This window comes from Camellia sinensis, chromosome 4 (genome assembly GCF_055761805.1).
Source record: "Camellia sinensis isolate YWXY chromosome 4, ASM5576180v1, whole genome shotgun sequence".
Classification (NCBI taxonomy): domain Eukaryota; kingdom Viridiplantae; phylum Streptophyta; class Magnoliopsida; order Ericales; family Theaceae; genus Camellia; species Camellia sinensis.
Window position 1 is genome coordinate 121,648,394 of NC_138964.1, and position 12,471 is coordinate 121,660,864.

The following is a 12,471-nucleotide window of genomic DNA, read 5'->3' on the forward strand; positions in this document are numbered from 1 at the left end:
ATCGATTATTTCAGATTCTAAGCTGCTCACAGATGGTTTGACAACCATATTCACTATGACCTCCCTCACAGTATCTCCAAATGGACCCATATTTATTGATGCTGATGCTGCTGAAGGGGCTTGTACCACCATGGAGCCTATGAGAGCTCTTATGTTTATGTTTGGCTCAGGAGGTTGAGCTGCTTCTTCAATGTCGAAGTTGCCTCCTTCTCCTCCTCCCGAGTTCTCTACGGCCGGTGGCGGTGGAGAAGAATTGGGGTTGGATGTTGCGTTGTTGGAGGGCACAACACTTCCTTCATCCTCAGAAGTAGTAGCAGATGACAGCAGTGGAGAGGATACCGAGATCTCAGCCAACGGTGTGGTGTTCAAGCCGTCGGCCATCGGAGCTGTTGTTGCCTCTACTTGTAGGAACTTTCTCACTTCTCATGTGTGGATTTCGAGTCCTTACCACTATTTATAGAATTATTTTGCTGATGTGTTGAAGTCAATTATATGTATTTGAACTCTCTCATTTTGTTGGTTGAACCCTCTGTAAGTCAATTATATGTATTTGAACTCCCCCATTTTGTTGGTTGAACCCTCTCTATAGTTTTTATCCCATTTTGTGGTGTTCAAGCCGTGGCCATCGGAGCTGTTGTAGCCTCTACTTATAGGAAATTCTTGGTACGTACTGGTCCCCTCTTGAGATTTTCGGAATTTAAAGTTAATAATCAATTAATAAATATCATTAAATTATTTGGAGTCTTTCACATATTTTTTTTTTCATTCAACAAAAAAAAAAAAAAAAATTGAAGGTAAAGGACAAAAAAATGTGTCAAAATCACAAAAAATATTTAGCATTACATTACAATAACTAATAAGTATCACTTGATCTCCGCTCTTCTTACATCTTTAGAAACAAATAAATCAATTATACTTGCACAATCTAGTTTAATTAATTGAGCAAAAAATAAAACAAATATTTAATTAATTGAATAGAAAAAAAGACGTACCTTTGCTGTGTTGCTGTTCTGAATTCTTGATAAATTCGTTAGTGCTTTGTTGTGTTGCTTCTCTCAAATTTTGGGAAAATTGAATTAAGAGTTAGGATTAGAAATTAGATAGGGAGAGAAAATGGACTTTTTTAATTTTGAATGGATCTTTTAATTTTTTAAGGGATCAATTTATTTTAAATTAATTTAGGACTTCTTTAATTTTTTTTAAATTTAAAATATACCTAATATATTACAATAAATTATAATAAAAAGAGCCATTTTTCAATTTATTTTGAGAGATCTTAAGTCATGAGTCTATGCCGAGGGCACGACCTGGGTATGTGTATATAGGATTAACACTCTTTATTTATAAATTTATTTTTCGTTTGACTTGGCGACTTTGCGTATTGATCTTTCTCTCTTCTCGTTTGTGGATTTGCCTTTGCCTGTCTTCTAGCAGTCCTAACAGGTCAGCAGATTCTACAACAGATAGTGGGAAAGCGACCCAAGGGGTTCGAAGCCAGTCCAATGAGATCTTTTTACTTGACTCCCTCCTTGGAAGATTATGGGACTTACTTTTGAGCCTAATTTTGATGATTCAAATCATTCACATTTTATGATTTGTCGAATATATCGTATCTGTAAAAAATCAAATTGATTGGATATTGAAAACCAAGTGTTCGGATCATCAAACTAAAAATCGTTTATTAAAAAAATTTAATAAATAATTTTATTTTTTAATAAAACGGTTTTTAATTTGATGACGTGAACACGTAGTTTTCGATATTCGATTGTTTTGATTTTTTACAGGTATGATATATTCGACAAATTTAAAAATATAACGATTCGAATTATCAAAATTGAGCCCAATGACCTTCCAAATAAGGATCAAGTAGAAAACACCCAAAGAGACCATCTGGACACGTTCGAAGCTCTGACGTTTGTGGAGATGGAAACGACTCTAGTGTTGGACCAAAAACAATTTCATTTTATCATATGATGTAAACATAACAGAGGCGTTGCTGTCGGTTATCATACTAGTGGTCGCGGTATAATTTGAATATAAATATTTTGAAATTTGTTTTTGATTTATGAATTTGAGAAGTGATTTAAAAAGAATTTTTTTTTTTTTTTTTTGTAAAATATAGGTGAAATGTAGTTATGGGTTCGTTTGGGATATTGGTTAGATTTTTAGTTTTTTTGATTATTTTAACTTGGGTTAAAAAGTCTTATTTGGGATAGACTATTTAACTTTTTTAACTTTTGTGAGAGAAAAAAATGAAATAATTATAGTTTTGATATAACATTATGTTTTATTGGGTTAAAAGGCTTGTTTTGTCTTTTTGTATCTATTTTAATCAAAAAATCTCATTTTAACTTATGCCAAACGAAGGTTATATTTTTTACACACGTCACCTATTTTTTTTCTTTACAAATCTCTTTTCAAATTCCTAATGTAGTTATGATGTTAGCCCTTTTTTTTTTTCTTTTTTTTATATGGGTGAATATAATATTTGTGAAAACAATTATTCCTCGATGGGTGCCCCCAACGGTTTCTTTTTCAATTCTCGTAAATGGCCAACCTTCGGAGTTTTTTATTCATCGAACTGGTTTGCGGCAAGGAGATCCTCTTTCTCCATCTTTATTTATTATTGTCATACAAGGTATCTCTGAAGGGTTTGAACACTCAGCACAACAAGGTATTTGTAGAGATATTCCAATTTCTCATTTAATGTTTGCGGATGATTGCTTCATTTTTATGCAATTTATTCATGAGGAGATGTGGGTTTTGCAATGGTTTTTAAATGCCTTTTGTGCACAGTCTAGCTTGCAGATCAATATTAAAAAGTCCGAATTATTTCTTAGCCCAAATTTTGGGGCACGGGACAAACGTATTTTGGCCTTGGTGTTTCATTTTCAGGTGGTGTTAAGGCCATGAATATATTTGGGGGCGCCCATGGACTTTTCATGAAGGTAAAAAAATGCGTTGTTTCAATCATTAATAGATAAGATTCATCGTAAATTGCAGGGATGGAAATGTTCGTTGCTAAGCTTTGCAGGTCGTTGTGTCTTGGTTAAGCATGTGCTTCAAGCAATACCCATTTATTTTTTGTCGGTTTTTAAAATGCCCAGTTTGGTTGTCAAGAAAATTACGTCTATCACTCGAAGATTTCTGTGGCAATCTGATGAAGGGCATGGTGTGTTTTGGAAAGATTGGGATAGTTTGTGTCTTCCTAAACAATGCGGTGGGCTTGGGTTTGGAGACTTGGGTTGTTTCAATCAAGCTTTGCGTGCTAAACAAGCTTGGCGTCGAATAGCGAAACCTACTTCTATGCTAGCTAAAGTTCTGTTTGGTAAGTATTGTCCAAACTCAGATTTTTTGGCATCTACCTTGCCAAGAAAGGCTTCATGGGGTTGGAAAAGTATAATATGGGGATGGGAGTGGTTGAAAAAGGGGATTATGTCGAGGGTTAGTGATGGTCTATCAATCAATTCATTTTATTATAGTCAAGTGTTGTTTTGGAAATAAATAGCCATTAACGCAAGAACTTATTTGAATTTCTGCTCATTTTCTATATATTGCCATGTGCCACATGCTAGAGATTCAGAATTTAAGATTTATGAATGTATAATGCATATGGTACCTTTTGTAATGTTTACTAGAGAAATAATGAAAGACCGTTATCTTATTAGTTTTCCACATATATGGTATATATTATAGGTTATTCTATTTTAACATTTTGGGGACGTTACAATTGTCATTTTATTAAAGTTGAAAGTTGCAATTCTTTTTTTCTCATTTTTTTGATTTTGTTTATTTTTTTGTTAATATGTGTCACAATATGATTGGTCTATAAGTTAATTTTATATTCTTAAAATAAAATTTTAAATTTGGATTCTTCCTTAAATTATATTACTATAATTGAAATGAGATCAATATTCATTCCTTAAATTATGTATTATTTATTAAATTATAAAATAAAATTTTAAATTTAAATTCTTTTTAAAATTATGTTACTACAATTAGATTGTGATCAATATTCACATGTGCCATAAGAATGTGTCATAATATTATTAATCTAAATATAATTTGTCTTAAATACATGTATTCAAATCATTAATTGTTATTAAATTTTTTTTTTTATTTTCTAGTTTTAAATTTTATGAGATTCTTTATACCCTTTTTAATTACAAGGACTTGAATAATAAAATTTTTTAATACAAAATTTTTAATTTTTTTAACAAAAGCAAAAATATTAAGAAAGTAAATGACTTTTATAGGGCTTGCCAAACATGGTGGATCTTGTTATTTATTTTTAATTTTTTTAAATCTCAATTGTCAATCAAACAAATTAAAATAAAAAAAATAAAAATATTTTTTTCCCAAATTGCTAAAAAGTAACTTTTGCTATAATAAAAAAAAGAAAGAAAAAGAAACATTAATTTTCTATTAAAAGTGATGGTTCATGAAAAAAAAATTATTAAAAAAATGAGAGTTATAAGTGATAATTTATTGTTCATCTTGAATTTTTTCAAATCAAATGAGAATACTATTATAAATTTTCTTCTTACCCTTTCTTTTTTTATTTTATTTTATTTAGATACTTTTATTTGTAAAAAATTATTTTTATTATATTTAAATATGTTATTGTAAATTTTAAATTAAAAATAATTTCTAAAAAATCATATTTAAATTATTTTATGCCATTATAAAAATTAATTTTTTTTTAATATCAATTTATTTGATGATTCCATTCTAAAAATTTTATTTTTTAAACATTTTCAAAAAAATATTCTATTAGAAAAATTTAAGCATATTACTTTTGTGTTTGTTCATTAATATTAATATTATTTATTTATTATTTATTATTTAAACAATAAATTAGCAAATAATTTAATATATTTATATATACAATTTTGTTTCAGTTTCTCAGGTTTTTTGATATATCTGCTCAAGTCCACTCAAATTTATTTTGACTTTTTAAATTTCTATATAGATTCTTATCGAATTAAAAATTATGTTGCCCAATCCTTGAAAATTTTCAGGCTTGACTCGAATTGTTTGGGTTAAGCTCGCCTTAATTTGCAACTTTAGTGAGGGGGTTAAAAGTTACATGATTAAATTTGTGACAAATTAAAAATTGATACATAAATTGTGGTTAAAATTATAAAACATAAATTGTATATTTCAATATTTTTTGTTTTAATAAATTACGTACAAAAATCTATCTATTTATCTATATTATTTTATATAAAAATATGTTATTAATTTTTTCACATTCCGTACATAACATGTCTTTACCACTAGTAATTTCAAAATACAAAAGGGGTTGGCTTCTCTCCGGTCCGTGATCTGACTAGAGGGTACTGTTGGGCCCGTGGGGTCACGGGGTCCTGTTTTGATAATTTGAATCGTTCAATGTGTTGAACTCATCGAGTACTATATGTTTATACAAAATCACGTTAATCGGATATTGATAGCTATGTGATCAAATCAGTTTTGTATAAAAACAAATGGACGGTAAAAAATAAACAGTTGACAGAAATCTGATCTGATGAGATAGCTATCGATATTCGATTAACGTGATTTTTTACAGACATATACTCGACGAGTTCTACACATTGAACGATTTGGATTATCAAAATGGGACTCGTGGTGAGTCCTCAAGGGTCCAATAGTGCCTTCTACTTCGATCATAGACTAGAGGAGAGCACGGCCCAATACAAAATACCCAAAATTTGAACATACCAGATAGGGGAAATTATTATTTAGTGTTATTTTTAAGAAATGACATAATAAATGTCATATAAGATGAGCAGTATCAAATAAACAGTAACTAATATGAGAAGTTATTTGATGATTTTATAATACTGTTTCACACTATTCATATTCACATTTGTTTAATTGTCTAAATAGAAAGTGATAGATCTTACCATTTAAATTAATAAAAATTAAATTAAAATACTGTAGGTGTATTTGCTTCAATACCACCGTATAATTTTACATCACCAAATCCAATTACATCCAACAGAATGACACCATTTTAAATACCCAACATTACCACCAATAGAGTCATTCAAGGTGCTGATAAGAATCCTGAAATAGCATCAAAGCTAGAATATTAATTATCTTGAATATATATATATATATAAATAAATAAAACGGGATTGGAGATACCAGACAAAAAAAAGGAAAAAAAAAGAAAAAAAAGAAAAAAAAGGGGGGATTAATGTATGGTCTTACGTTGAAAAAGCAGGAGCAACATAAAGAAGAAGAGCATAATGGCAACTCTACGATTGAAATTCTGGCGTTGCACAAACAAGTGATCGATTATCTCAGATCCCAAGCTGCTCACAGACGGTTGCACAACGTAATTAATTACAACTTCCCTCACAGTATCTCCAAATGGATCCATATTAAAAGATGCTGATGCTGCTGAAGTGGCTTGTGCCACCATGGAGCCTATCAGAGCTTTTATGTTTATGTTTGGTTCAGGAGGTTGAGCTGCTTCATCAATGTTGAAGTTGCCTCTCGAGTTCTCTAAGGCCGGTGGCGGTGGAGAAGAATTGGAGTCAAATGTTGCGCTGTTGTTGTTGAAGGGCACAACACTTCATCGGAGATCTCAGCCAACGATGTGGTGTTCAAGCTGTCGGCCATCGGAGTTGTTGGAGCCTTTCTTGGTATGTATATATATAAATTGCTATATATATGAGAACTATAAATGATAGACACCCCTTACATAATATATGTAAGAACCAGAAATTGTGCCATTTAAGATCGATTTGGGGTTAGCTTCCTTGGGGCGATGCGTCCTCTGTGAATCTCCCATTCTCGATTCTCCTTGCCCGACCTCCTTTGAAGGGGTAAGAGTGTTCCTTGGTTCTATCGTGCTGGGGAGTTGTAGGAATTGTTCTCTGCCCTTATGTCTGGGCATCTTGTTTGGCCGCTGGAATCGGCATATCTTGCAACGGGAACGGTGGTTGCATAACGTTGTTCTGCATCATGAAATTGACGACCGATTGCAGGTCCACCAATTTGTTTGCCAATTCCTACATCTCGCCGTCCCTTCGTAGGCATCTATCTTTCCATACCTGGAGGGCGTCCTCGTTATAATACCCGCCTCGGTCTGATCTCTTAGGTACGTCGCCCTCCTGGCCGACGTCTTTCTCTTGGTGATTCTTATCACGAGTCTCTTTGTTGCAGTTGTCTTCTTCGACGTCAAGGTCAATAGGTTTCCCACTCCTAGTAGGTGTGTCGTCTCCAACCTTCTTTTTTTGTCTGTTATTGGCCATCTATTCTCATTTCTTTCCCACAGACGGCGCCAAATTGTGTGAGTAGATTTCTGACCATACTGCCAATCTAGTATTCAGCTAGAGAGCCACTGGCAGAATAGATTAAACCCGAATGACCTATCGCAGAAAGAAGAGATTTCAGCAGTGATTCGTCCACCCGGGGACACTCTGACGATCAGGTCAGTTATCTCTCAAAGATAGCAAATGTGCTTAATTCACTATTCAAAACATAAAAGCGTACCTTAGACTCATAAGGGTACCTCCCTTTTATAGCAAACACATACCTAGTCCCAATAAAAGCCTAGCTTCAATGGACTCTGGATTACTGCCAATCTTAGACTCCCAGTAGGATTGGGATAAACTCTCTAAGAGTTTTATCTTTATCCAAACTGAAGTCTTCTCTCATTTTAGGACTCTTGTCTCTTATCCGCTTATTCCGGATTCCGGTATCTTCGGAGATAACCTCGGCCTAGCCGAGATTATTTCGGCGTCATGATCAAGACACGTAGCACCTCGGCTGACACTTCGGTATCACCTCGGTCACGTGTTGCTATTCAGAAATTATGTCCTCACAAAAACAAAATATATAATAAAAGAAAAATAAATCATCACAAAAGGTATTAAAAATTTTTTTCATAAGAGTTCGGTTCGAAATCTCACTTTATAAAGGTTTTATAATTATTAGGTCAAATGCTTTGATTGATTTTAAAATTCATTTATTTTTTAAGTTGAACACGAGTGGTTCAAAGTGTGACCCGATATAACTCATGAATATAAAATAATAAATTAATATTTACTTTTAATAATATTTCAACTAAATTTTATTATTTTATTTTATTTTTATATTTATATTTGGTGTTTAGAAATTAAACTTGGGTTCTAAGTGTCTTAAATGTAAATCAACAATATTTACGAAAGGTTAGAGCGTCTCTCGTATCTTACAAATCTTACATGAAATTTAAATTTAATAAAAAAATTTGATTGAAATGAAATTTAATTCATTTACTAAACTTATATCAAATTAAATTTATCAAATGCCGAATAAATTAAATCTTTCTACTAATTTTTCAACAATTATTATTTTATTTAAATTTCATGAAAATGTTAAAAAAAATAAAGGATTACAGCGTCTCCAACCCTTAGTTAATTTACTTATCCCCCTCCCCCCCCCCAACAAAAAAAACCCTTTGTTAATTTTTTCATCTAATTTGATTATATATTTGAGTAAATTGTTCGATTTAATATGAATTACTCAAATTTTTTAATTAAATTTTCATCAAAATCTTTGTAAAAATTCCCTTTTTATCCCAATTTTTTATTTTGATCAAAATTGATGAAAGAAAAATCTTGCCTAATATCTTTTTAAATTTCTATCAAATTCAAATTTGATGAAAATTTAATGAGTTCTCAGTTCGATAAAAAAAATAAATAAAATTTTCAATTTGATAAATATTTGATGAAAAGATTAGAGATATTCTTAGGCTATATTTGGAATATGGATTTAGGTAGAGATTTGAAAAGGAAAAATGTACATGAAATATAAGTAAAATATAATCACATTCCATTTGCATTTCACTAATAGTTTCCTTTTCACTTTTTTTTTTTTTATAAAATTTTTATCTAAATTTATGCTCCAAACATAGCCTTAGAGATTAATTTTTCTCATGTGAATTGATTGAAGGAGGATTTTGGAATAGATTGTGTATTTTTTTATAAAAAAAAAAATAATATCAAATCAAACATTTAAGGTAAATTATTAAACAAATTTGATGGGAGAAAAATTGTACTAAAATATGAGATAAAAAGTTAGGCTCCTCTTGTGTTAGGCTCAAAGTGTCAGGCGAATCAAAATCGTCTGCGAAGAAATTACCTCAAATCATATGGAGATTTGTTAAGGTGTCATTTGGTAACACTTACGTTTTCAGTTTTCTATTTATATTTATAAAAATTTAAAAAATTTAAATAAAAATTTGTTTGGTAAAATTTTTGATTTATAAATCAGTAGTATCAGTTTATAAATTTGGCCAAAAAATGAAAACACAAAAAATGTGTTTCCGTTTTAAGTTTTGAGTTTTTTTTTTTTTTTACCACCCAACACTAGCCACCATCCGTCACCATTTTCCGCCACCGTCTTCTGCTGCCACCACCACCCACCACCTGCCACCACCACTCACCACCCATCCGCCACCACCACCCGCTAGCCACCACCCACCCCTCGCCACCACCACCACCACCTGCCATCCACCCACCACCAACTACCACCCGCCACTACCATCCACCGTCCGCCACCACCACCCGCCACCTACTTGCCACTACTACTCACCACTCACCTGCCGCCACCACCTTCCACCACAAGCCACCCACCACCTGCCACCATAAGCCACCCACCACCACCAGCCACCTGCCACCCACCTGCCGCCACCACCACCACCATCACCCACCATCCACCGGCCACCCACTTGCCACCACCACCCACTCGCTACCACCTACCACCCGCCACCGTCACCCACCCACCCACCCACCCACCACCACCGCTCACCTGCCACTGTCACCCACCCACCCACCACCACCCGCCATCCGCCACCCACCTGCCACCACCACCAGCCGCCGCCACCACCACCACCTGCCACCGTCACCCACCCATCCACTTACCACCACCACCCGCTACCTATCCGCCACCACCCGCCATCCACCTACCACCACCACCACCACCCACTCGCTACCACCCACCACCCACCGTCACCACTTTCCACTACCGTCTTCCGCCGCCACTTGCCATTTCTCACTCTTTTTTATATTTTTAAATTTTTTTAAACATTTTGTTAATTACTAAACGCGTTTGTAGTTTATGTTTTTTTAAAAATAAACAAAAACCAGTTTATAAATTTTTTATAAATATAAACTGAAAACGTAAACGTTACAAAACACACCTTAAGTGATCGTTGAAAATGCCTACGCTTGACAGAATGAGCCAATGCCATTTTGGTTAAACGGCCCATATATATATATATATATATATATATTTAATTATTATAATGATATTTGCATATAGAGTCCACTAATCTCATCCTAATCATTGCAGAGCAACCAGTTTCTGATTTCCTTACGTAGACGATTTACCTCTTTCATTCTTTTGAACCCTGGCTGCTGCAACAAAGTACAACACCGTACTTCTCTCTGCTGTTTCTTTTGAACCATGAATTTTTCACCCTAACATGAAAGCCCACTTCCTTCGCATAACAAATGTAATAGTTGTAAGCATCATCATATGACTCAAACTCCATTACCACAGCAGATACAACAAATTCCTTCATTCCTTGAGGAACACCATTTTGACCATCTAACTCAGCTCTCTCGCCATCTGTTTCTTGTATCATCTCACTACTTTGATCAAGAGGGGTTTGACCATTGCTGAGAGAAGCTTCTTCCATCTGAAGTAGAAAGCAACTCACTAAGCACATAGAATGTCATAAAAAGAAATTACCCACTGAGAGGGTAATTTATATATAAATTGGGCCGAGCTAGGTAATGGGTTGTTCATTGGGCCACTGTAAGAAGGGCTGGATAAAACGGAGCTTGGAGTTAGCCCGATCCAGAGAATGCCTTATTTCGGTCTAAAGAAGCGTGACGATTAGCCCGGTTGCCATACTCAGAGTTAGTCCGGTCATGGCGTATTATGGATAGCCCGGTCAGAACCTAGCTATTTGTTAGCTCGGTCAGGACCTTGATGTTTTGTTATCTCGGTCTAATCACGCCAGGGTTTGTGTAGGAGGAACCCGGGTAAGAGCAGTGAAAGAAAGAACCAAACTAGCTATAGTTCGGTCTACTCCGCGGCTCAGCATAGCCATGCTTACCTCGGTCATATTGGAGTCCGACCATGGTAAAACCATCTCACTTGGTTCAAGAAGTGAGGAAGGTGTTGAAGGATAAGCATTATCTTTCAGGAATGTGATTCCTATGAGGACTCTACATGGAGGAGTAAAAGTCCTATTAGGATTGTGCCATACGGAGCCTATAAAAGCTCATAACATCACCTATGAAGAGGTAACCCAACTTTGATTCCCGAACATATAGAGCTTTTTGTCTATTTGTCTATTTTGCTGACTTAGGCATCAGAGAGGTATTCGGCACACACCCGCCGGCTAGCTCACGTTTGTATTTTCAGGGAGTAAAGCGACGACGTACGGAGGAGCGCAGACTTGATCAACAAGATTATACGGGAAGAATATTTCGTGCCCGTACAATTGGCGCCGTCTGTGAGAACATCAGACTAGAACAAAACCTCTTGATCAAGCTTTTCCTCTTTAGAAGCAATGGTGCACAACGAAGATTTGCCGCAGTCCGCCATTGACAGACAAACACCAGAGGGGGGTGCAAGGCGCGAAGGCCTACCTTCTATCCCTCCCATGGCGGACTTGGAGCCACAGCGACAGAATCCCAGGAGGGATGCAAGGGGGAGGAGGCGGACTAACAGCCCCCGTCACTCTCGTTCACAAAGTCCTAACAAACAAAGGTAGAGGATCGATCCTTAAGTTCTGGAGGACCGCATGAAGGAGCAAGATGAATTGATAAGGAAGATGGAGGCGAACATGATGGCCATGAAGCGCCAGATCAACGGAAAAGGGGTGGCGATAGGAGTGGGGCGCAAAGGCAATGCGCCTCCTCGCCACTCAGAAAATCGTAGTAAGCATACCATGACATCGCAAGTAGAGAGTAGAAGCCTCAGAACGAGCGACACTCAATCAAGGACTTCCAGAACTCGTCACTCCAGGTCTGAGAGAACGAGATCATTAAGGTCTTACACAGAGGGAAGTACCTATCGGCCCTTGCATATGCACCATACATCATCCAGGCAAACTGAGTTGCCTAGATCGTCCGACTTACGGACTGTGCTCGAAGAAAAGGCGCGACAGAAGGAAGATGCTAGGAGACGCGATCCACACAGAGTTTCAGCCCTTCAGCGGTTAGCCCCTCGGACGCATGGAAGCGTCGAGGTTGGGATGCCAATACCATACCTTGCCTACGAACCAACAGATAAAGCGTTGGCAAGACTCCATTGCTCGCCGTTCGTTCCGGCAATTGAGAACGCACCATTACCCTCAGGCTTCATCTAGCCAAAATTTACCACCTACGAAGGGAAGACAGACCCTTACATGCACCTAAGCCACTTTCGTCAGGTTATGGCAGTGTACCGACAGAACGA